The sequence below is a fragment of the Lissotriton helveticus genome, chromosome 12, assembly GCF_964261635.1.
Source record: "Lissotriton helveticus chromosome 12, aLisHel1.1, whole genome shotgun sequence".
Lineage (NCBI taxonomy): Eukaryota > Metazoa > Chordata > Amphibia > Caudata > Salamandridae > Lissotriton > Lissotriton helveticus.
The window spans coordinates 108,819,296-108,843,990 of NC_136073.1; positions in this window are offsets into that span (position 1 = coordinate 108,819,296).

Here is a 24,695-nt window from a genome sequence, read left to right on the forward strand (position 1 = left end):
GTGAGAGGGGGTGTGAGGGTGAGAGGGGGTGTAAGGGTGAGAGGGGGTGTAAGGGTGAGAGGGGGTGTAAGGGTGAGTGAGGGTGTTTGAGGGTGATTGAGGGAGGATGAGGGGGTGTGAGGTTGAGGGGGTTTTAGGGTGAGTGAGGGTGTGTGAAAGTGGGGTGTGTGAGGGTGTGATGGGTGTGTGAGGGTGTGAGGGAGAGTGAGGGGGGTGAGTGAGGGTGTGTGAGGGGGTGAGAGGGTGTGTGAGGGTGAGGGGGTGTGTGAGGGTGTGTGAATATAAGTCCATGGGGGCGGCATGATAAACACACGTATTACGTGTCTTGCGAACTAGTGAGTTCCCATTAACTTTTTTTGTTCAAGATCTAAAGCTTTACAGCAGTAAATTGATTACAAGCAGTCTGCAATGGGCATGAAACTAGGACTGCATGTGTTAGTCTTATTTGACCCGCAGTATACCGCACTTGCAATACCCCATGTAAAATGAATACTCAACAATGTACTAACTGAGACAACTGTATCCGATGTAATATGGCAGAATATTATTTGTAAATACGTCTGTGTCCACTGTTACGATTGTTAAGTTTGTACCATCATGAAGTCTGTCTACACTGTTGACACCGAGGTGTGTCACATGATTAATTTAAACATTTTGTTTTTTTGCATTCACATTACTCGGTTTCAAGGAGCAGCCGCTCCGAAACGCGTAGACTGACTGCAATAAATAATCACACATAAGGATATCGTATGGCCAAGGTGTGTTGTTTTCATTGATTTGGGATGACAACACTGTTTGGATACGTAGGGGCTCGCAACCCTGCCATGGCCCGCCATTGCAAGCGGCGTGGGTTTCTTTGCAACAGAATTGTTGGATTGAGTAAAGAGTAACCTCTGCCCACCCCTGTACTCGAGAAGGACAGGGCAGCACGGACCCGCAATCCTGGCACCAGCAACAATGGAGTTGCGGAACTGGGACGCCTGAACAAATGCCACGGTGAGTGCTCAAGCACGCTTGCCGACAGCAGCACCAGTGTAATTAAAGACGAGAAGGGGCAAATGGAGTCTGAAAACTGACGGCGGAGTTGATCTTCAGACATCCATAGAGCGTGAGCGTGTTTTACAGCGCATAAGTTTCAAGAAATACACTATAATGGCAATGTGTCGTAATGCAAAAAGATGTGAGGCAGCCAAAAAGATGTTGGAGAAGAGAAAAGTGAATGCTCTAGCACGTTTGCCGACAGCAGCACCAGTGTAATTAAAGACGAGAAGGGGCGAATGGAGTCTGAAAACTGACGGCGGAGTTGATCTTTAGACATCCTTAGAGCGTGAGCGTGATTTACAGCGCATAAGTTTCAAGAAATACACTATAATGGCAATGTGTCGTAATGCGAAAAGATGAGGCTGAACTACCCGATAAAACAAATATCAGCACTTCGAAAACAAGCATACTGGCGTATAAAAGGAGACACGGCCTGGCGGCCGTGAAACTAAGTACTGAGTCGGAGCGTGTGTGCAGGGAGAGAGAGGGGAGATGCTGGCGGCTGGGGAGGGGGAGGAGAAATGCGAGTAAGGCTGTGTGCGGGGAGAGAGAGGGGCGGTGCTGGCGGCACCAAGCTGGTGAACAGATGGCGATGGCTGGAGATTTGATGATGTGCACACGCATTTTAGCTCAATGCGCTTGCGCATTGACCTAAAAGCGCACGGGCACAGCATCAAATCGGTGCACAGACATAATATCGACTCCAAAATATCGTTTGGACATAATATCGACTCCAAAATATCGTTTGGAGAAAATATCGACAAGACAGAATATAGACAGCCAAAATATCGTTTTTAAGGTAAGTGAAGTAATATCGTTTTTAAGGTAAGTGAAGTAATATCGTTTTTATTTTTAGGGTTCAAGGTCAGTTTTGGGTTTTTGGGTAAAGGGGTATTTTTAGGGTTCAGGGTCAGTTTTCAGTTTTTGGGTAAAGGGGTATTTTTAGGGTTCAGGGTCAGTTTTCAGTTTTTGGGCAAAGGGATATTTTTAGGGTTCAGGGTCAGTTTTCAGTTTTTGGGCAAAGGGGTATTTTTAGGGTTCAGGGTCAGTTTTCAGTTTTTGGGTAAAGGGGTATTTTTAGGGTTCAGGGTCAGTTTTCAGTTTTTGGGTAAAGGGGTACTTTTAGGGTTCAGGGTCAGTTTTCAGTTTTTGGGTAAAGGGGTATTTTTAGGGTTCAGGGTCAGTTTTCAGTTTTTGGGTATTATTTTATTATATTTTATTACTATATATATATGTTTAATAAATATGAAATAAAAAAATATTTATTTAACTTTCATTAATTATTTAATTATTATAAGTTAATTTAAGTAATTTTAAGTATATTTTAGTAATTAATTATTAATATTAATTTAATTTAACACTGTTTTTAGTAAATACGATATTTTTTACAACTATATTTTTGTAAACGATATTTTTAACTCGATATTTTTGTACTTACCTGTTTGTAGATAGAAACTCGATATTTTGACTGTCGATATTTTCTCAACGATATTTTTGATGGTCGATATTCTGTCCGTCGATATTCTTTCAGTGATCCCATCAAATCGCCAGTCTAGTTAAACTCCTGTTTGAGCCCATATAGTCTCGCTCCGCTCAATGCGCATGCGCATTGACAGGCGAGACCTAAAAAGGAGATAGAGAATGAGAGAGGGATGGGAGGGGGCAGTGGGATTGTGGGATGAGAGGGGATAGTGGAAGTGTGAGGGAGAGATGAGAAGGGCTGTGGGTGTGTTGTGGAAGACTGATAGGGTTTGTGTAAGTGCGAGGGAGAGATGGGTTGTAATGGAATTGTTTGCAGTGGAATTCTGTACTGTGGAGATGCCTAGTGGAAATATGTGGCATGGTGTGCTGTAGAATTATATGGATAGTAATTAAATAGTATTAAGTGTAATGGAACGATGTATCATTAGATTGTGAGTTATGGAGTTATTTTATGTGGAATGGTTTTGTGTGTCTTGTATTGGCAAGTTGTGGAGTTGAATTATGTGGTGTGCTATGAAATTTTGTGGCAAAATGCGGTAAACTGTGTTGTGGATTGGAGGTATGCAGTGTGTATATTGCCTGAAATACAATTTGCAATGTGGGCTTTACCGTAAATGATGCATCCTACATGTCTCAAGTTTGTGCATTTGATCTGCAGGCCACGAGTTCAGAGCCTGGCAAGGCAGGCACTACCTTCCGTTCTTGGAGCATAGAATCAGTGCTTTAAATGGGCCGGTACTCACCGGCACTGAGTACCGGCACTTCTATTTTTTTACCGCTCTGAGTACCGGCACTTCTCCGCTGCCAAGGAGAGTACCGGTACTCATCAAAGGTAGGCTCATTGTTGCTTTGGTTCACGCGCACGAACGAGGCTGTCTGACAGCCAAAGCGCAGGGCCGGCCCTAGGCATGTGCAAACTGTGCACCTGCACAGGGCCGCCAAACCCCAGGGGCGTAACACAGGCCCCCGCGCTCCAGGGGCCCCCTTCGCACACTGTGCAGTGCAACTACTGCTCTCTGGTGTTTAATATACATCATCATCTGCCAGGAGGAGTTTTCGGTTGCTCCGACCTGCCAGGCTGGCTCATCTGTGCTCTCACTGGGGCATTTGCAACATTGTTAATTCCCCCCCCCCCTCCCCCCCCCATCCCCTTGGGCCCCCGCGCCCCCAGCCAGAAAATTAAGTCATTAACTGCTAACTGGGCGGTGCGAGCGGCGGAAGTTAAGCTTGAAAGTTTCGTTTTTGAAGCCGCCACTGCTCGCACCGGCTCCTGTGCCTCTCATCATGGTGGTGCCCTGACCTGACCAGGCTGCTTGAAGGCTCGTCATTCCCCGGGGGGAGTCAAATGCCAGCGCTGGATTCTAACAGATTGTCAAGTATTTATATTTTCTCATACATTTCTGCCCCCTAGCGAGGGTGGGTTGCGAGAACTGGTAAAGCATGAACTCTCAAAGGTAGTGCATTTTGAATTACACTGCTTACCCAGCAAGGTTCACCGTTTGCAAATTTAATTCTGCAGAGAATAAAAGAAGCCTTTTTTTGCAACATCCTGCTGGCAAGGATGAGGATATATACTCACTCCCCTGCAAAGCTGTCTCATGTTTGGCGCTCGGTGGGCTCAAGGGACCCATGCGCAGGACTTTCCTCTGTGGCTAGCAGTCTCTGCCCCTTTCCTTATCTCCAGCAGCCACAGCTTGGGCCTTAGTGGGAGTGCCGGGAGGTGGGGGGGGGATTATGGCATTCATGGCAGTCCTGCACTGTGCTCTGAGAAGCATCTAGTGCCTGCAGCATGATTCACAGCCGTTGGTCTACGTGACTGGAGACCGATGTCCACCTGCCCATGGAGCTGCTGCAACTGCTGCTATTCTGTGCAAAGGCAAATTAAATGGACGGTTTCGAGGACACTCATCATGATGCAACGCTGGTGAAATACGAAGGCCAGCAACCACGCTGCCAGTCAGCCAGCCAGCCACCCTTCAAAGGGGTGTGCTCAGAGAAGGATGCCAGCCACATTCATGTGGGGTAGCTGGCACCGGAACAAAGCCTGGCCCCGGAAGACTCGGTCCATCAGGGTCAGGTGAGCTTCAATCCTCTTGGAATTAATGGTATTATTATATCTATAGTGTTAACGTATGAGGGAAGCACTTCACACCTCCTGCTGGTTTGTATCATAGTGCCCAGAGGGCTGCAGCTATTATGTCTCACTTATCACTCACTTCATGGCAATGTCATTTTTGGTTAGGCCTCGTGTTAGTTAGGCACAATTACGTACCTTGCCAATTGACGGGCAGGGAATAATCACGTAGTGTGCAGAGAATCCACTTGGCTAGGAAATAACAGTCTGTGCTTTAGAATGGCGATGTTGAAATTGAGCATAATTGTTGTCTGCACCAATAATAACAGCTGATTCTGAGGGATGCATAATTATATAGGCCACATATCTGCAAAAGTGATTCGAACTAACTGGGCCTTCTTTTGGGTACATGGGACCGAGTCTACATTCAGTGCACTGATTCACTTGGGCTCAAGAGGCGGCACACAATGAAAAGAGGGGAGGAGGTCTTTTTTGGATGGAAGATTTTATAGTGTTGGCTTTTGGCTACTCTATTTGTTTTTTTTGTGCGCCTGTTGCAAGTGCAGTGCTTTCCCAAAGTATGCATGTCACTGTCACAGGTCCTCATGCGCTAACTTTCTTGGACTGTTTCAGGACCTATTAGGTCTGCTGTGCAGCATCAGGTTTTACTGTTTATCTCCCTCATATAATTACCAAACCTTGCCTGCAGCTTAAATGAGGGAGTCTCTATCTTGGAAATCAGCGCAGTTAGTGGGCAGCAGCTTTCTTTTTCCTTGAGGTACCATCTGCCAGGGTCCGAAGGATAGATCATATGACCAGTCAGTGTGTGGGCTTATTTCATTTGGCTGTTTGTGGCTAGTGCACCAGGTATTACTGTTGATTTCCCTCACAGTGTAACAAAGATTACTTGCAGCAACCCTAGATGCATGCAATCTTTTCTATACATTGCAAAAAACTATAGAGCATGTCTTGACAAGTACAAAACTGCTTTGATTTGCAAAAGTGGGCCAATTTTATTTTTCTAGTTTGCTAAATGGTGGGCACTTTTAGCCTGCTGCCCATGTTTATTTTCTGTCCCAGTGACGACCTGGAGTGTGTGTGTGTGTGGGGGGGGGGGGGTTACTTTTCTAGTCTGACTTACAGACAGACACAAGTGAGCTTTTTGATAGTTGAGGACTGGGCTGTCTGCAGCTCTTCATCCTATATTACCCTACTACGCCACCATTCCATTTTTTAGCCATTTTGTACTGAGAGCCAGAGGCATACTTTTATAAATCTCAGTATATTTTTATAGATGGACTGGCCTCCTAAATTTAATTGGTGCCTCCTACATAGTGTTGATCCACTGTTGATGTCTTGTCAGGCTAAGTTAGTGGCTCGCAGCCCCCTGCATACTCCCTTCTAATGTGTCTTCATTGCCATGAAAGGCTTTGCCGCAATTGTTTTACAGTATGGTCATCTTATAAAGAGGTTGTAGGTTAGTGAGATTTCATTTCAGGAGTTTTCTATTAGTTTCAAGATCTCTTTAGAGCATTTCATTCTTCAAAATATTGTAATTTCTGATATTTAGCTCTTTCAATGCATTTCATTCCTTGGTTTTAATTGAGAGCAAGTGTTACTCTAAGTGTGATATATTTGGCAGCTGAATGTTACTCATAAGTATATTGAAACCATTGAAATGTTACACATAAGCAATCGCAAAACTTGGCAGCTATGACACACTGTGCGCATCAGAAATGAAGAGGCTGAACATTGTGGAGTGCCTCAGAAAGAAATGTGTGCTGTTGTATAAATAAGAACGACGAACTTCTAGAAAACTATGTTGTGCACTGGTGCTTTGCATCAATTTTAAGATTTTAGAGTTTCTCGCTGCTCAAATGGGTGTAATTGCTGATACTTATATGTTTCCCTCGTCTTCATTGCCTGATTTTGCTCGCGAGAGAGTGTCACTCATAGTCGTTGAATGTCACTCATAATTTCACAAAAATTATGAAAATGTCACACATAAGCAATCTGAAACATTGGCAGCTATGTTTAGTACTGTATTTTAGCAGGGTACTTTGCAAAAATTGACGGCGCATAATTCAGGAAACAGTGACAATTAGATGTGCGATTTCCACTTGGGGCCGCTGGTGCGCGTCTGCGCGGTCTTCACCCTTGGTCATTCTCATGCGCATGCTACTTTGCCCAATTTAAAATGCGCTTGAGGTGTGAAGCGGTTGAGAGGGACCGTGTGGCTCAGGACCGACAGGTGCGGAAACACATTGTGAGGCGTTTTCCCGTGGCTGGGGTGGCGTTTTTCCGTGGCTGATAGCTCACTGTTCCTTGAAATAAGATTTGTGCAGTGCACCACCAGGCCTACACAACGGAATATGTACAGTGCGCTGTTGTCTGCAATTGTAATTGTATTTATACTGCGCTTACTACCCTTGACATGCACCACTATCCCCAGTAAAACGTGCAATACCCTGACATGAGCACTAATAAAAATGTGTGCAACGAATACCTTATTCCCCAAAAATAAACGGCGTGCTTTGCATCCTACTCAACCAGGAAACCTCAATGGTTGATTCTCTCTGTCCAGATGGGTGCTGTATATTTAATTGGATTGTACCAGCTTTTGACAACAATTCTATTATATGTGTAATGGGATAGCGCCTGCAGCCGTGAGTGCGTGTGTGCGTGCATGCACATTTGTGCGTTCGTGAGCACGCGAATGTGTGGTTGTTTGCGTGAGGGTTTGTTTCTGGCTGCCTTTTAAATGCACTAGCCGTGCTTGTTGAGTTGAAGGGTGACATACGAGCAGCGAGATACGCCTTGGTTAATGGCAAAGTTCCCTCGAGCATACAATATGAACATAAATCTGATTTATATTAACAATGTTGTTTATCCGGACCGGAAGATTAAAGTGTCTTAGATTTTACGTGTCATATTATCGCACATATTGCTCGCACGTGCCCCTTTTCGATAAGCGGCGTTGTTTTTGAAGCCCGCTGGGGTATTGGTACAGTGCCCTCTCACCAGTCTAAGGGAGACAGGCAGCTAGCTGGTGGCAGCTATGACCAGTGAGTGGAACAGGGGGGGTTATTTACAAGCCCCTTGCGCGACCAGTGTGTCACTCTTCCGGGGGCCCCCACCTACGCTCCCTGCACAGGGCCACCATGAGCCTAGAGCCGCCTCTGTAGCCCAAGCTGAGCCACCTTCAAACTATTCAGCAGGGCTCATCTGCATAATGTCCGTTGTTCACAACCATGCTGTGTTTGACAGAGCAGGGTCCATTCAGGCCCTGCGCTGTCAATCACATTCACACCATGGTGTGTATTTGTGCACACACTGAATGCAGGCGTCCAGCTGACAGCAGCAATAGCCGCAATTAAGAAAGCCACGGGAGATAAGGGGTGTAAATGGCCTTTATCCCACCTGAGTGGTTTATGTGACTGTCTGTCTGCTTGTGTCTGGGTGTTTGCCTGCTGTGTGCGCATGTTTGTGTGTGTGTAAGAGAAAAGCGAGTGAAAGAGGGAGAGAATCCAGACATTAGGGAGGGATTTTAAAGGACATTCTGATATGCATTGTGTGAACATTGCTGCTTGTTGCTGTGAGTGCGCAATCAAGAATATATAAGTTTTCCGCCACATAGTAGAAGTTCCTTATATGTTTTGTCCTTAGCCCCACCCCTAGCCCCACCCACTTGCTACACTCATAGCTCATTTTAAGAGTACCGGCACTTATTTTTTCCCATTTAAAGCACTGAGCATAGTCAATGGAATGCTGGTACATTTTACAACAGTAGCTCCTTTTATAGTGCTTAATCTGGCAGAATTCCAATTGAAAACTATATGTTAAGTCAAGGTATTAGTAATTGTGTAGGAGGGCAAAGGTTCAATAAAGAGGAGAAAATGGTGCTGTGGCTCATGGGTCATGACAGTACATTAGAAAGGGGAGAGATGGGATTAGGCAGAGGCTAAGGCTGTGGGTGGGCAGGGCCAGTGTTTTAAATGGGAAGTTACTCATGGTACTGAATACCTGTTCTTCTTTAAATTTAAGTGGGGTTTGAATACTTTTATATGGTCAGTCCCAGCACTTCTCAGCAGCACACAGGTACAATGACTAACTCTACTTCTTTAATCCAATTTCAACCACTGGGCAGGTCAGTATTAAAGACAGATGTGAGAAGGGCATGGTTTGGAACAGCACACTGATCCGGGGTAAGGGAGTCTTTGGGAATGAACAGAGCTGCTGAAGGGAGAGTCCTAGAGAATGGAAACTGTTGAAAGACCATGTAAGGACGTAGACACTGGTAACAGACTTATTAGTTGAGAGCATATGTCTGCACCTATGGAGAACTCTGAGAATGGAGACAGAGAGAAAACTGGAATGGGTCGATAGAGAAATATATAGAACATTAAATCATTACACCACTCATCTCAAGTATGATGGCGACTTACTGCAAAGAGATTCAAAGATGGGACTCACGCAGTCCCCATGCAGCCGCCTGTTTAAACATGCACGCAATGGGTACAGTGCAAGTCTCAAGCATTGCACAGCACTATATGTCACTTGTAAAGATTCTTCTCACTCACCCCTCGGCTGGACCTCAGACTGAAGGCTAAGAGTTCCGGCAAGGTCAACAGGTCCGATGGACACAGTGACGCAGACCAACAACACCAGCACTTCTGCATACCCAGGTGACTGGTACGTCACTTCCTTTCCAGCTTGGAAACCAAGGTTTGCTGCATTCAAACAACATGGCAATCCTCTGATGACGTATGAGCAGTTTTTTCTCCAGATGTAGGCGGGACCTTCAGAGAGGCAGGATAATTATGGCAGAGCCTGTACCCTCCACGGAGGTACATTTTAAAATGATTGAGGAACACTGTGCATGGTTGACACTGAGTTCACTCTAGATAAAACTGTAAAAAAAGACCTTATTTTGTGCCATACGCCCACATTTGAAAAGAGGCGATAAACTGCACTAAGTATATTAACTCAGGGGCATATTATCAAGGACCGGTGTTACATTTATCGACGTTTTATTGGCAGGAAACTGCCGATAAAACGGCGATAATAGGCTTGATAACACGCCCTTGTTAATTCCCATAGAAGCCCATGTTCTGATGTTAACATGGGCTTCTATGGGAATTAACAAGGGCGTATTATCAAGCCCAATATCGCCGTTTTGTCGGCAGTTTCCTGCCGATAAAACAGCGATAATTTTAACACCGGTCCTTGATAATATGCCCCTCAGTTTTTGCACAGAACCAAAACTTGACTGAATCCGCCTCCAGATGTGTGCCGTACATTCACATTTGAAAAGGCAATAACCTACACTAAACGTATTGACTTCGGTTTAGCACAGAAGCAAAACTTTACTGTATCTGACCCCAGATGTCCCGAGCAGGAAATAAAAAAAGTTGTCACCAAAGGCACATATAAAGTAAGATTCCAGGACAGTAGAAGCCTCTGGGAGGCCTGTGATGACTGGCAAAGAGGGATGTATGTCATGACAATGCGGGCTTTACCCCGCGCTGCCATTACAACGCTGCTTTTACAACACAAGTCGTTACAACGACTTGCGCTGTAGGCGCTGGAATGTGGAAAAGTTTAATTTTCTATTCCAACTCCAGCCCACGTTACAGTAGGGAAGGTGTTGGAATAGAAAATTAAACTATTCCTTTACCAACAGCGCCCTCCAGCGCAAGTCGTTGTAACGACTTCCGTTGTAAAAGCAGCGTCGTAGTGGCAGCGCGGGGTAAAGCCCATGTTGTCATGGCTGTTTACCGGCGAAAAGTCAGTCACCCATTAGGACAGTGGCGCTCAAAATCCACAAGAGTTACAGCCACAAACTGCTAAAGGTCCAGCTTGCATGCAGAGGTAGATGAAATCCCTGCGCGGGTAGCAAAATACAGGAATTTTGCCCATTTTTGTTCTGCTGATTGTGGCAATTTCAGTGCTCTGTGGGTGGGGAGGGGAACAAAAGCACAGTTGCTTTTAGTAGCACTTTGGAAGGGCCAGGCAATGTATTTAGCTTAATGCAAATTACCTACTGTTGGCATTAGGGTAAATGCAGACCTCCTGAAAGTGCATTTCAATTCAACTTCTTCAGCAGAGAAGTCAGTGTGCCTCCTGTGCCTGCAGGGTCCTCTTAACCGGCACACGCATCCTCTCATGCTGGAAAAGTATGACATGATGTAGTGTTACAGCTAGAGCTGCAGACTTTGGAGCTAGGAGACCAGATTTAAATCTCAGCATATGCTCAAAATCCTGTGATTCTGGGCAAATCACTTAATCTTCCCTTAATCCCCCCGTGCCTAAAAAAATGAATCTGGCCTTGTGTAATATAAACTGGTGCTCATGTAAAACACTCCAATACCTTTCGTTCAAGTTTCCAATATATAAAAATGAATTTTAAAAAGTTGTTTTGAAGCGCACCATCAGGGTCACCCAGTGTAACTAACGTAATGTAATTAGGAATATTTATAATGGTCGACACCTGACAGTGCTAGAGGACACAAAAATGACATGTTCTGTACATCCCTTAATGTGGAGGACTAGGAATATCTGTTTTGTGGAGCGTTTATCCTTCATTCCTTCCTTTCTTTCAAGCCAAGGCAGGTGGCTGTAAGAACAGTAAAATTGCCTGCAGTTTTGCATCTTCTTACCAGATTGAAAACATGTCTCCCACCTGTAGACTAATGTAAAAGTTTGACTCAGTGAGGATTTTAGTTACATGCAGTGCTTTATTTGAGCCGGTGAGGGCCACTGGCACTAATTTCTGGGACCCAGCAATTATATTCCTGCAACAGACAATTACCAAGAGCAAGAGATGTAAAAACAAGCAAAGAGAAAAGATGGTGGGAAAGATAGAAAAACCATCATGGAGGGAGACAGAAGGAACCAGCAAAACAGACATAAAGGAGCAGGGAGTGTGTGGTACTGGTTAAAGAGAGCTTCAAGACCAGCAGCCTTGGAATTGGCCACCGGGGTTTTCTGAGCAGAGCCTTGGGAAATGGCACTTGGGGCCATATGTAGGTAATCTCTATATACGGATTATTAAATACCGAATTTTACCGATTCGATATTTGAGAATCGGTAAATAGTATGTAGGTAAAAATTCGGTAAATTTTACAGATTCGGTAATATTCGGTATTACCCAATCGGTATTTACCGATTCGGTAATTCCCATTCATTCCTATGGGCCTGGAGGCCCATAGGAATGAATAGTAAGCCATTCACTATTACCGATTCGGTAAATACCAAATCGGTAATAGGGGAAACATATTCAAGGGTGGCAGGGTATCACATTGACACCCTCTTGCACCCCTGAATCGTGCATGTGTGCACATGTGGCGCACATACATGCCACATGGTACTGAGAAAAAAGCAAAAAATTTATTTTTCAAAGGTATTCAGTAATTACCACCAACTTATAGTTGGTGGTAAATAATGAATCCTTAAGGCTAAAATGCACTCACTTGAGTGCTACGTACATAGGCTTTAAGGAATCGCTAATTTACCGATTCCTTAAAATAAGGAATCAGTATTTTACCGATTCCTTAAAATAACAAATCAGTAAATTACCGATTCCTTATTTGCAGCCTCCTACATCTCAAATCCCTAAATACCGGTCGGTAACGGTGAAATTTACAGAATTTCACCGCTACCGACCGGTATTACCCCACCTACTTATGGCCCTTGGTCTTTTTCAAGTTAAACATTGGTTACATGATTGGCCGGAGCCTTCGAGAGGCCAGGAAGGATAAATCGAAGTCACTTACATGTCAGACCAGGGCTCTACAGGTGCTCCGCCTCAAGCCTAGCCAGCACTACTGCTGATGTTCCAATACTGTGACCCAGACACAGCAGCCACTTGTGGCTTGCAGCACCTCCATATCATTTCAGTACTAGGGCACGGATATCTGCCAACTCATGCCTAGAACACTTCCTTTTATTTCAGTTATAAGACCTGAACCCAGGAGAACTCTGCTAACGTACAGTATTCCATGGATAAGGTGACCATACACCCGTATTTCCCCAGACAGTCTCGGTTTTCAGATGACTGCCCATGAGCTTTTCTTAATTTTCAATACATGTCCCAGATTTTTGGACAAAGGTCAAGTCATTCTGCAAAGCAGAATTGAAAACTATGCTCTCTTTTCAACGCGGCTTTTTAAGTCGAAAGAGATTTAAGTTAATATCTGTTTCCTTCAGGTAGCACAGGAGGAGGTTCGCTGCGTGCTCGCAACAGAGTGGGGAGCACAGGGGGCTCATGGTAGAGGTCCTGCCACAGCTATTGTTATATAAACCTAGCCTTTGTGTGTGTGCGTGTGTATATGCAAAGTATACACACACATTTAAAAGGAAATGAAAAAAACTGGACATGCCAGACATAAAGGTAACCTGAAAGGCTTTAGCCTTACCTTAATGTCTGACCTGTCCCAGGTTTTTGCTTCTCAAAATCTGGTCACCCTATCCTTGGAGCCAGCTCTGATATTGCTACTCAGCACTGACCTACAACATAAAAGCCAACATTTTAAAACTGGATACTGCATTATCTGGGACTGCACACCTTTGGATGTAACTTGCTTCAAGAATAATAAAGAGTGGATTCCTGCAAGCTACAGGTGAACAGAGCTCACCTCGACCATCACCACCAAGAATCACCAGCCTGGAGTGTGTCCAGTGGATTTGTAAGGGTTTTGTCCAAGTGTATTGTGGGAACTGAAGTCCCAAACTTTCAAGGACCATCTTGGAGATTCCAGACTCTTCGATTGTGTTTTGGACACTTTGGACCCCCAAGAGGAACTTCAGGAAGAACTTCCAGAAGCTTCAAAAGCAGATAATGCAGTAGTTGCAATCAGACAGAATGCAGGCCCTGATGGTGCATTCCATCTCCAAAAGACAAACAAATATCAAGCATAGATCTCCCAAAAATACAATATGCATGCATTTTTTAGTTGTAGCCTAGGCAGCGCATGCGCTGCTCTGCTAGGCATGCTGTATTCAGACTGTGGGATTGATGCACCTCCTATCTTTTCCATTGGTTCCTGTTCATGCCCTTCACAAATGCCTGTTTTTGTTTGGTCAGTATGCTTAATTAGTCCTGCCTTTTGGTGTTTCTGACCCTCCCAGTTGACTGCCTGCTGCATGTGGTTTTACTTTTTTTTAAATGTAGGTTCCTTTGTGCACACTACTTTTTAAAATGTTGTCCCTCGCTTGTGCATTTGTACGGTGCCCGCTTCAGAGACACTGTGATTCATGTTTCGGTCTGTATTGGAATCAAAAACAAAGCTGGGTGAGCGCTGGTTGTGGCTTGAAAACAAGCCTGTAAATCTTTCTTTCTTTTGAAGAATTCCCCCCCCCCTGTCGCTCCACCGTCTCCCGCCTGTCACTGCCTGTTATATTGAACGCTTTGGCGTCTGTCACCGTCACTTAATATCCCAGGCCGTGGTCCCCTCTCTCCTTCGCCCGATGCTGCCTGTTATTTTTCAGCACCCGTGGCTGTCACTTAAGATCCCCGTACCATCCCCTCCCTCACCACCACCTCCCGCCTGTCGCTGCCTGTTACTTTTAGAGTTTGGTGCCTATTGCTGCGGTTTCCTGTTTATTTTGCAAACATGTTCCACTGCTGAGAGTCATCCGGGCTGCACTTGTTCCGTTTGCTTTGGTTCTGTTCAAAACCCTTGGCAGTATGGATCAGAATATGCAATTTTATTTTTTGTTTTCGAGGGACTCTTTCCAAATATGCGCAATGCATGCTGCTTCCTTGCCACAGCAGTTGCATGATTTTAATTTTCAGTTATAGCTAGAGCAGTAATCTATTTGCATAATGTGTTTACACCAGGTTGCAATTCCAAAAGGAACCCATTAGCACTTACTTTTCAGGGGCCAGCAGCAGGGGAGACATCTGGAGCATGGAGAAGTGGGGGTTTCAGAGGGCCAGCGAAGAAGCACCTCAGTTTTTGTCCTCCTCCACTCCATGCAAGCAGTGGAGATACATCTGTATCTGCTCTTCTCCTTTATCAGGAATGGGGGCCACTTTTTTTTGGCTGCCCTGGTCGAATTGTGTCCAGCCACGGCCCGTGGAGGGAGTTTCGGTGGGGCGGAGAGGCGGGGCAGGGGAGGGGCAGGGTGGGGGGTGCTAAAAACCGGAGCATGGATAATTGAAGGTAAGTAAACAATTTAATAAATAAAATGAATTTCGTAGCGCACCCTGCATCACATATTGCAATACAGGGCGCGCTACGAAATTCGTTTTATTTATTAAATTGTTTACTTACCTTCAATTATACATACTCCGGTTTTTAGCAACCCCCCACCCTGCCCCTCCCCCGCCCCGCCTCTTCGCCCCACTGAAACTCCCTCCACGGGTCGTGGCTGATTGTGTCCCCCATCCGACAATGACTGGAGAGGCAGGGTTCTTTTTGGAGTATGCTATCTGCCCTCCCTCGTTTCCCAATGCTAACATTGGAAGTAGGCTAAAAGTTGTAAAAGTTTGCATCTTTGGACCACAGCAGAAAATATAGACTTTATACAGACAATGACTTTTCTACAGCAGCTACAATGGGGGGCGGAGTTGGCCTAACGGCTAGGGCGGTTGACCTTGAATCTGGGGAACTGGGGTCGAGTCTCGGCAATGACGCTGAATATCCTGTGACTCTGGGCAAATTACTTTTTCTCCCTGTGCCTAACAAAAATGAACGTGTCCTCATGTAATGCAACTGGTGCTTATGCAAAGCGCTCTGATACCCGATTCGGGTCAAGGTTGCGCTTTATAAAACTCTGTAAAATAAAAATGGTAAGTTACCAGGAAGAGCAAACAGTTGCTTTTGTTTCCCAAGCACTTTGGAGCAGAGTGGTTTGCTTTGCATGTTGCTAAAATGGCTCACCTAGAAAATCTTTTCTCACCAGGCACCTCCCCTAAACCAAGAGGTCTAGAAAAAAATCTTGCATTGACAATTAAGTCAGCCGACAAAGGGGGTGCGGTGGTTGTACTGAATACCCTGGACTATGAGACAGAGGTGCTCCGCCTGCTGAGTGTCCGCACCAATTACAAACCCCTGAGTAAAGACCCGGTAGATCAATTGCTTGACATTATAAGAGAAATGGTCAACAAAGCCAAAACTAATAAATGGATCTCGGTGAAAGAAGCGGAGTTCCTGGTGAACAACACCCCCAGGACTCCTGCTTTCTATATCTTACCAAAGATTCACAAGCCGACCCGCCCCCCGCCCGGTAGGCCCATTGTGTCGGGGATTCAATCGGTGCTTGAGCCGCTTTCACAATTCGCTGACTACTTCCTGCGGGAGTCGGTGATCAACCAACAGTCCTTTGTTAAGGACACCACCGACGTGCTGAATATCCTAGAAAACACCCTGTATGACTCAAACAACCAGTTCCTGGTTACTATCGATATTGAGTCCTTGTACACGAGTATCCCCCAGGACGCAACGCTGGTGGCAGCAGCACGTGCACTGGGGGACCTCGAGTGGCCCTATGATGCGCCCCAATCATTCATCATGGAATGTATTGAGCTCGCGCTCACAAGGAACTACTTCGGATACAAGGACCAGATCTACCTACAAACGTCTGGAACATCAATGGGGGCCACAATGGCCCCCAGCTTGGCATGTATTTATGTGGGTAGATTTGAGGAGCACATCGTCTATCCTGATACCAACCCCTTCCAGCGGCACATTTGCCTCTGGAAGCGTTATATAGACGATGTGCTCTGTATCTGGGCGGGCACTGAAGAATCCCTGGGTGAGTTCCTGGAATGGCTCAATCAGCAAGATGAGAGCCTTAAATTCACGTGGACCTACAGTCGCACCAGTGCGGTCTATTTGGACCTTGACATTGAGGTCGGACTGGAAGGTGGCCTGAGCACCAGAGTACATCAGAAGGCAACCGATAGGCAACCGATAGGAATTCACTCCTATTGTATAATTCGTATCATCCCAGAGCCCTTCGTGACAACCTCCCTGTGGGCCAATTCTTGAGGTACAGGAGGAACTGCTCCAGTACGAGTGGTTTCCTGGAGCAATCACAAGAACTCACTAAAAAACTTGTGCAGCGTAATTACCCGAGCAGAGTCGTGAAGAATGCTAGGAAAAGGGCACTTAACACACCCAGGAGTGCCCTACTGGAACACACAAGGAAAGAAAAAAGAGACTGCATCCCGGTGGTTATGACATTCGACCCCATGGCTACAAAAATCAGGCAGTCTATCAGAAAACACTGGGACCTACTATCCACCAAAGACTTCCGGATGCCACCACCAATGTTTGCTTTCAAGAGAGCAACCAACCTGAAAGACAAACTAGTCCATACCTGCACCCCGGTATCACACAAAAGAGACCTGTCCACCTTGCCCAAAGGACATTATCCCTGTGGGACATGTTCGGTGTGTTCCCTCACTAAAAAAAGCAACAGTGTGACTTTGAGTACAGGAAGAATCTGGTTTTTTAACCACTTTAGCAACTGCAACACCACGCACGTGGTATATAGACTGCTGTGCTGCTGTGGCCTTCAATACTTCGGTCTGACGACACGAAAAATCAAGGTGCGCATTCAGGAACACCTTAGCACCATCAAGGCGGGAAAACTAACCACGAAGTTGGTACAACATTGCCACAAAGAAAAACATGATTTCACGTGGACTGTGTTGGAAGTAATAAAAGGCAATCCACAGAACATGGAAACAGCGTTGCTCAGTAAAGAAGCCAGATGGATATACAGAGAACGTAGTGACAGTGTAGGCCTGAACGAAATCCTGGAATGGAACCGAGTGAAATAGACACTCAAGGGTGAGCTATCTGTAACCGATTCCCCTGTTTTTGTAAGTGCTCCTTGTTGATCAACTGACACTCTTGTTGTCGCTTGAGGTTGCCCAAAGAGTGTGCCTCTGTTGCCCTGCCTTTGGTGTACCGGCACGGCATTTGACCATGTCTAGGGGTTATGATATACAGTAGGATACCATCTAAACCTTCCTCCATGATACCCCTCACCTGATCAGTTAAAACATCTTAATCCAAAATGATCGGCTAATATATGTGCCTTGATGGGCTTGGACACACCCATGGTGGACACTTGCGTCACGTGGCACATTATCTCCACAGACCTCAAACTTTTGATCAGTTGCCTGATGATGTGTGTGATGTGTCTAGCGCCAGGTTTTACCGCGGATGCGGATGTAACTAGTGCTATCCACGAGACGTGGTGTTGAGAGAGTGTAACATGCTAGTTTATAAATATAAAATAATATTTGTTTGTATCTGGATGGTCATGCCATTATGATCTATTATCGGTTCCTCAGAGGTCCTTCTTGAGGCATCCAATGCAAGAAATAAATTAATAAAATAAACAACATATTTCCAACTTATAATACATTTCCAACATGTATATACATGCCAGTCAGCACAGCGATTGTGTACAATTAATCCCTGGCCTTTGGGAGGCTGTGCATGACATGAGGCCAATTGAATTCTAGCATTAGACACTGGGCCTCTGCTGTTCCAATATGGCGCCACCGTTTCCCATTGGAGCGCCAGCATATGCGCATGCGCGCCAGATCATCTGACCGGACTCCGCCAGGTTTGAAAAACATACGCCGGAGGGAGGGAAGCGTTCCTGGGATGAGACACCGCCCTGGTTTCCAACCGTACGGTGAGGAGTGGGTGCGAGTAGGCAGCCGCTAGAGGTTTCTAGCCTCAGTACCGAGCAGTCAGTATGAGCAATACGCTAGTATGTAGCGAGGGGCAAATAGACATAATGATGTATACTATGCGGCGGTGGTTCGGTTCCCCGTGTACTGATAATGGTGAACCAGGCATTACGATATATGCAGGCGGGGGGTTGCACTGCCCCCGTATTTTTGCCTGAATGCGCTACCATGGCTCATACACCCTTGTAATGATTAAAATCGATATTGGTGCGCAGGTGTGTATTATAAAACTTGGGAGTTGTTCATGTTCTTAGTTGACACGCGCTATTTCTTATTTGTTTAAATGCGCGAGTAGGGGTGTCATACCTCTCCTGCCCTAAGACGATTGAAGCTGACGCTGATGTTTACTGTTGGTGTCTAAGGCTTGACAGTTCATGTTGCGCATGTGTGTATGATAAAACTTGGGAGGTGTTCATGTTCTTAGTTGACACGCGCTATTTCCTATTTTGCTTAAATGCGCGAGTAGGGGTGTCATAGCTCTCCTGCCCTAAGACGATAGAAGCTTACGCTGATGTTTACTGTTGGGGTCTAAGGCTTGACAGCTTTAGAATGTCTCTTTTACATTCCCTACAGATTGCTACTTCAATCGTTTTTATACGAATCAAAGCGTGATTTGGCCAGCCGGTATGAGTTGTCCATGCTGGCCAGGGGTAATTATAATTAAAAGTGTATAATTATATCCTTTCAACCATCACCCCGGTGTGGAAACCTATGAATTGATATTGACTACTGGGCATGTCTCTGGTTTTTATTCTTGTCTCAATGCAATAGTGTCCAGAAAGGATGTTCAAAACATTGGTGCAGTGACCGAGTGTTCAATACCCTGATGAATCTGCCGAAAACAATGGGGCAGTGAAACATGTCGGTATCAGGTACTGGTAGGCGAAACTAAGCTACCAACCTTTGTTTTAATTCTTCAGCTCACACTGAAACGAAGAATAAAGTGATTGAGTGGGTGTGGCTGTCGATTTTATGTCACTCTGTCCTTTATGAGTTAATGTTGATATTCTTTATGTTGCACCTTTACACGCATTTCAGTTTATGTGTTGTATCTATTCTGTTTTCTTTTCTGGATTGGAAGGCAACCGATGATGAGAAAGGGGCATTGAGTTGGTAACATCTGCCAACATCCCCGAGGGTGTTCGCCCGTGAGGTGCCTTCCTTTCCACCACACATTTTTTCCTTTGAAGCGGTGTACACATGTGGTGAAGTGTGGATAGATGTGCTTTCAGTGTAGAAAGCAGACATCCGTTGGACATCACTGCTGGACATTTTTTGCATTGAGACTGCAGTATTTAATTAATTGTTTGGAACAATATAATGTGTGGGGACAATCAGACATTAGAGGAGTGAAACCGCACTGCGATAGATAGCTGGGGTCTACCTCGGTATGTAAACAAAGAATACAACCTGAGTGATGTGTACTCATGTCTTGGAAATGTAACAATCGCCCCAGGTATAGGGATCTTATTGTTGATTGACCTCCCCTAAACCAAACAGGTTTAATCAAATGCATACAACCACGGATATCTTTAAAAGATTCCATCTCCTTCGTAACTTTCACCTCAGACCAATCACAAATAGTCAGGAGAAGGCTGCACTCACACAATACTCAGACATGAATTCCCTCTTGATGCCGTAAAGTAACTCACTGTCCAGCACGCATAGTTAAGAATTGTTTCAAAACAAGCTGATAATGTGTTTTAATGTTAGCAAGCTATGTCTGTGTGTTATTAAATGTGGGGAAAATAAACTATAAAACCCTATTCTTCAACTACTATATTGCTGTAATTTAATTTGAATTGTCACACTTGTAGCAGTGTGATGGTTACTAGTTGTGTTGCCACTATAACTGGCAGCATAGCAGGGCAATGTGTGGTGCCAGCTACAGTGGCCTCCTGACGAGAGTCCTGGCACTTATTTTTGTTTACAAATTAAGCACTGCATTAAGGTTATGCCAACAGCACCGCCCCTATCTTGATCCAGCCTTGTCTGTGTCCCTGCCTGATTGTCTCAGTCTTATTTGCCAATTGAAAGTGGTTTTAATCCTTCATTATCACACCATGGACCCTGTTCTTAACACATTGCCCTCCCATCCAATCACCGTCTCACACTTGCTGACATACACCATCAAAAACATAATCTGCGTGAGGCAGCTAAACTATCATAATTTAAGTGCCCTGAGAGAGGTCCGGAGATGTTTGTGCTCAGGGGCCAGTCGCTGCTCTGCCAGGGTCTGACACGTGAAAGGGGCCCCCCTGCTGCCTCATTTAATTTGCTAGCGTCAATAAGGGCGCCAAATTTCTCTCGGCCCAGGGCGCAATCTGAACAAAGGTCAGGATCGGACTGGCCAATGGGCTACATTTATGGCTGTTTGTGGGCTAGTTATGGTATATTTCTCGGAAATGCTCCCAAAACGATGATGCAACAAGCACACATGCATACAGGTTCCCATAACTTGCAAAACACCTTTTTGCTTTCCTGTTTTTTACAAGTTTAAAACTGCTCAGATTTTCCAATGTGGGCAACCTCTTGGCTTTCTGATTCGCTAATGCACATCCATCAGATAGGAGTCATTATGACGCCCCCATGGCCCCACCCCATCCACCATGAAAACAGCATCCCGATATAATGGAAACCCCGCGCCTCACCTTGTGTCGCTCCACCTTCAAGTTTGTGTGCCAAGTCGTCCCTTTTAATGTCTCGTAAGATTTGTGCCGTCACTTTCACTTCATTGCCCGGGAACAGCGAGGTTATTAAATCCACAACAGCGAAAGGCTGCTCAGCGCTACCCGCGCTTAATGTGCTTACAGGACCCATGCCGAAGTATTCCTCAGTAGACAATTTATTCTTGAAATGTTTAAACTCGGGTATGGTTAATCTCTCGAGGGTTTCCGTCAAGATTTTTCTCATGCTCTTCCCCTCCTCCGCCATCCTTGTTCTCCTGCCGCACTTGGAAAAACCGAAGAGCAAACGTCTCTCGTCGCCCTCGCTCACACTGTGCCCGCCCCGTGCCTGGGGTAGGAGGGAGGTGGGGGAGCGCAGGTGGCACTGGGTGCCTTTTAAATCGGTTCCGCCTATTTACATTCTGCCCTTCCTGCAGGCGGGTGCGTCGAGGCCGGCTTGTCTATCAGACTGAGCACGACCAGGGCTTTAAGTGGGCCGGGTCCTGCCGGTGCTTCTTCAAAGCAGGTGCTGAGACGGGTCCCTATCGGGCTCTCCATTTGTACCCTAACGATCATGTAAAATTGTCCAAATGCTCTTTGTCTTATCCTGAGCTCTGCAAAGGGTCAGCTGATTGCTTCCCTGTTCGAACATGTTCAAGGGTATGGTCTATCTCCCTCAAAACACAGCACAGACGGGAAGACAGACCTTATGACATCTATTCAAACAAGAAGCCATTAGCAAGGCTGTGGATGGGAGTGCAAAGACACACCACATATTGCACATTTATAGTTCCTTAAGCAAGGTTCCACATGAGACCTTTAGTAATTCATCTTGTGAAGTTCTGGAGCCCATCATCAGTTGAGTATGATAGGAACATTCCTATCCCAAGGTAGATCCCAATGCTATATCTATGCTGGCTCAAGACATCCTCTTTGATCAATGAGCATTCATTGAATTCCAATCCTTCATACATCCTAGCAACCGATGCCAGTGTAACAGGATGGAGGAACGCCTCTGGAAAATTACATGGTTCAAGGAAGATCGATGATGAAATAGAAGCCACAGTCTTCAAACTGCAGAGAGCTGTCGGCAGTCTGGGAATCCTTAAGAGAGCTGTCGGCAGTCTTAAAGACCTTTGAGGTAATTCTAAAGCACCATCATGTTCTCATCCAGACAGACAATTGTGTAACGATAGCTTACATCAACAGACAGAAGGAATTGAAATCCTCTTCCTGGGATCTGATGGCATAAAAGATAGGAATTTCAGTAGAGATGTTCCTCCTGTCTCTGCCAATCACATCTATCAAGGGGAAGGGCAATGTCAAAGCAGACTCCTTGAGTCAGAAGTTGTTGACATCCCGAGATCTGTGGCTCTCATGAAGGACATTCAGGGAGATATGTCACAGATTCAGAGAACTGCTCTTGGACCTGGTGCATCTCCCAGCAACACACAGCTAGAGAACATTTTTGCACAGTTTCCAACCCCATGGGTATGGCTGAATGGATGCTCTGGTACTCCCATGGCCTCCGACAATCCTTTAAGCGGTTCCTCCATTCTCTCTGATTCCCAAACTACTGTTAAAGATTCAAAGGGAAAGGCAGAAGTAGTGGAAGTAGAACCTTTCTGGTCAAGGAGATCTTAGTTTTCTCTACTTCTGTAAATGTCTCTATTGCCTCCTAGGGAAATTCCTGTGTGTTTTCCTCTCCTCTAGTCAACAAGGGGTCTCTTTCTATAGGTTATTTGACTCTTTCAATCAATCAATCGATCATTTGTAAAGCGCACTACATACCCGCGAGGGTCTCAAGGCGCGGGGTGGGGAGGGTGGGGGTGGGGGGGGGGTGCCGCTAATGATTCAACAGCCAGGACTTGACTATCCTCCTCAAGGTCAGCCAGTCTTGGGTCTGTCGTAGGCTCTGTGGGAGGGTGTTCCATGTCTTGGCGGCGAGGTGGGACAGTGGCGAGTGAGAGGTCGGCGGAGCATAGCTGGCGGTTGGGGATGTAGAAGGAGAGCCGTCTGTTGAGGTAGGCTGGGCCAGTCCTGTGGAGTGATTTAGCTAGTATCTCCGTGCTCTCCTGTATTAATCTTCTGATAATTTTGTTTTGTGTTGGTGAAGTCCTTGTAACACTGTGTCTGGCAGTGCCTTCGTAGTATTAATGGAAAATGTGGTCTCTTGATCACGAAGGACGCACTCATTCAACTTGAAACCAATGTGGTTTCTGCTCAGCTAAACAGTTAAAGCGTTCTTGTGTAGAAAGATTTTGACGCAGTATTTTAGTTCATAGTAATTGAATTTATTGATGAACCATTCTTTTTGCATCATTTCCAATAGAAAATTCATTAAATTCAAGAATACTACATAGCGTTACATTATGCCCAATGCATTTCGGGTTATGAACAGAACCCTTCGTCAGGGGCCTATGGAAAACGAAAAACATACAAGACCTTAGCATTCGAAGATGACCTTGGTATTGAACAAACAATTTCAGCATTGCATTCTAATACATTAGTCAGCGGTATTTAATTTCAAACCATGCTTAGACATAGCATAATTAATGAAAACTGAAGTGCAAATTGGAACCATAATTCTGAACTGCGGGGTTGATGGAGTAGAAAATAGCGTACATTGTAAGACTTACGGTTTGTAACGGGCGTGGAGTACGCGGCTTGTAGTTCAAACACGGAAGTGGAGGAGTGGCGAATAAACCTATCTGGTGCATGCTTATAGGGATGTCATTTGGTCACGTGATCGCGCGTTCGTAAGAGATAGTTAAATTGTGTCAGAATCGGGGTGAATGGATGTTTCAGAGGATAGTGAGGAAGCGGTAAAAAAGGGGGGGTTTAAGAGGTTTATGATGTAGACAAAAAATGTCAATCGCGAGTCAAGTGTGCGCTGAAGCGTCCGATCACGTAGTGTGGTAGGTACGGTGCGGATTGGTGTAAGGTTCCGATCATGTGATGAAGCACCCAGAAGGATGGTAGGTCCAAAATAACAGTGATAAGCGTGAAAGGGGAAAATTATGCAAACCTAATGAGGGCGGAGGGGATAATCAGTGGGGAACAATGGGAGTTGGAGTTTAAAGCATGTTGCTTGAATCACATATGTTAATAAAAATTACATGAACGGGTTGGATCCAGAATATTTACATGGGGGTTACAGTCAGCCCGGTGGAGGTCAGGGCGTGTGTGATGATCAAGTCGGCGATGGAGTCGCTCAACTGGGGGCGGGGTCCGGGAGGTCGGTAGACGAGGGTGCCTCTGAGGGTGGAATTAGGGTCTGTGTGGATCTGGAAATGCATGTGTTTGGCGGTGCTAAGCGCGTCGTCGGTGCTAGTCGAGACCCTGATGCTGTTCTTGTGGACAATGGCGATTCCTCCTCCGACTCCATTGGTGCGGTCTTTGCTGGTGCTCTTGTAGCCGTCTGGGATGGCTATGGCGATGTCGGGTGCAGAGGAGTCATTAAACCAGGTCTCTGTCAGGAAGGCGATGCCAGGGGATGTTGTGTCGAGCAGGTCCCATAGTTCGACGGCATGCGTGAGTGCGGAGCAGGTGTTCAGTAATATGCATTGGAGGTGGTTGGGGTCTTTCTTGGCGGGTGGTTCGTCGGCTCTGAGGCTGGTGTAGCTGCAGTTCAGGCAGGTGAAGGGGCTGTGTGTGCGTTTTGGGGCGGCCTTGAAGCAGGTGTGGCTCCGTCCGGAGTTGAGAGCGTGCA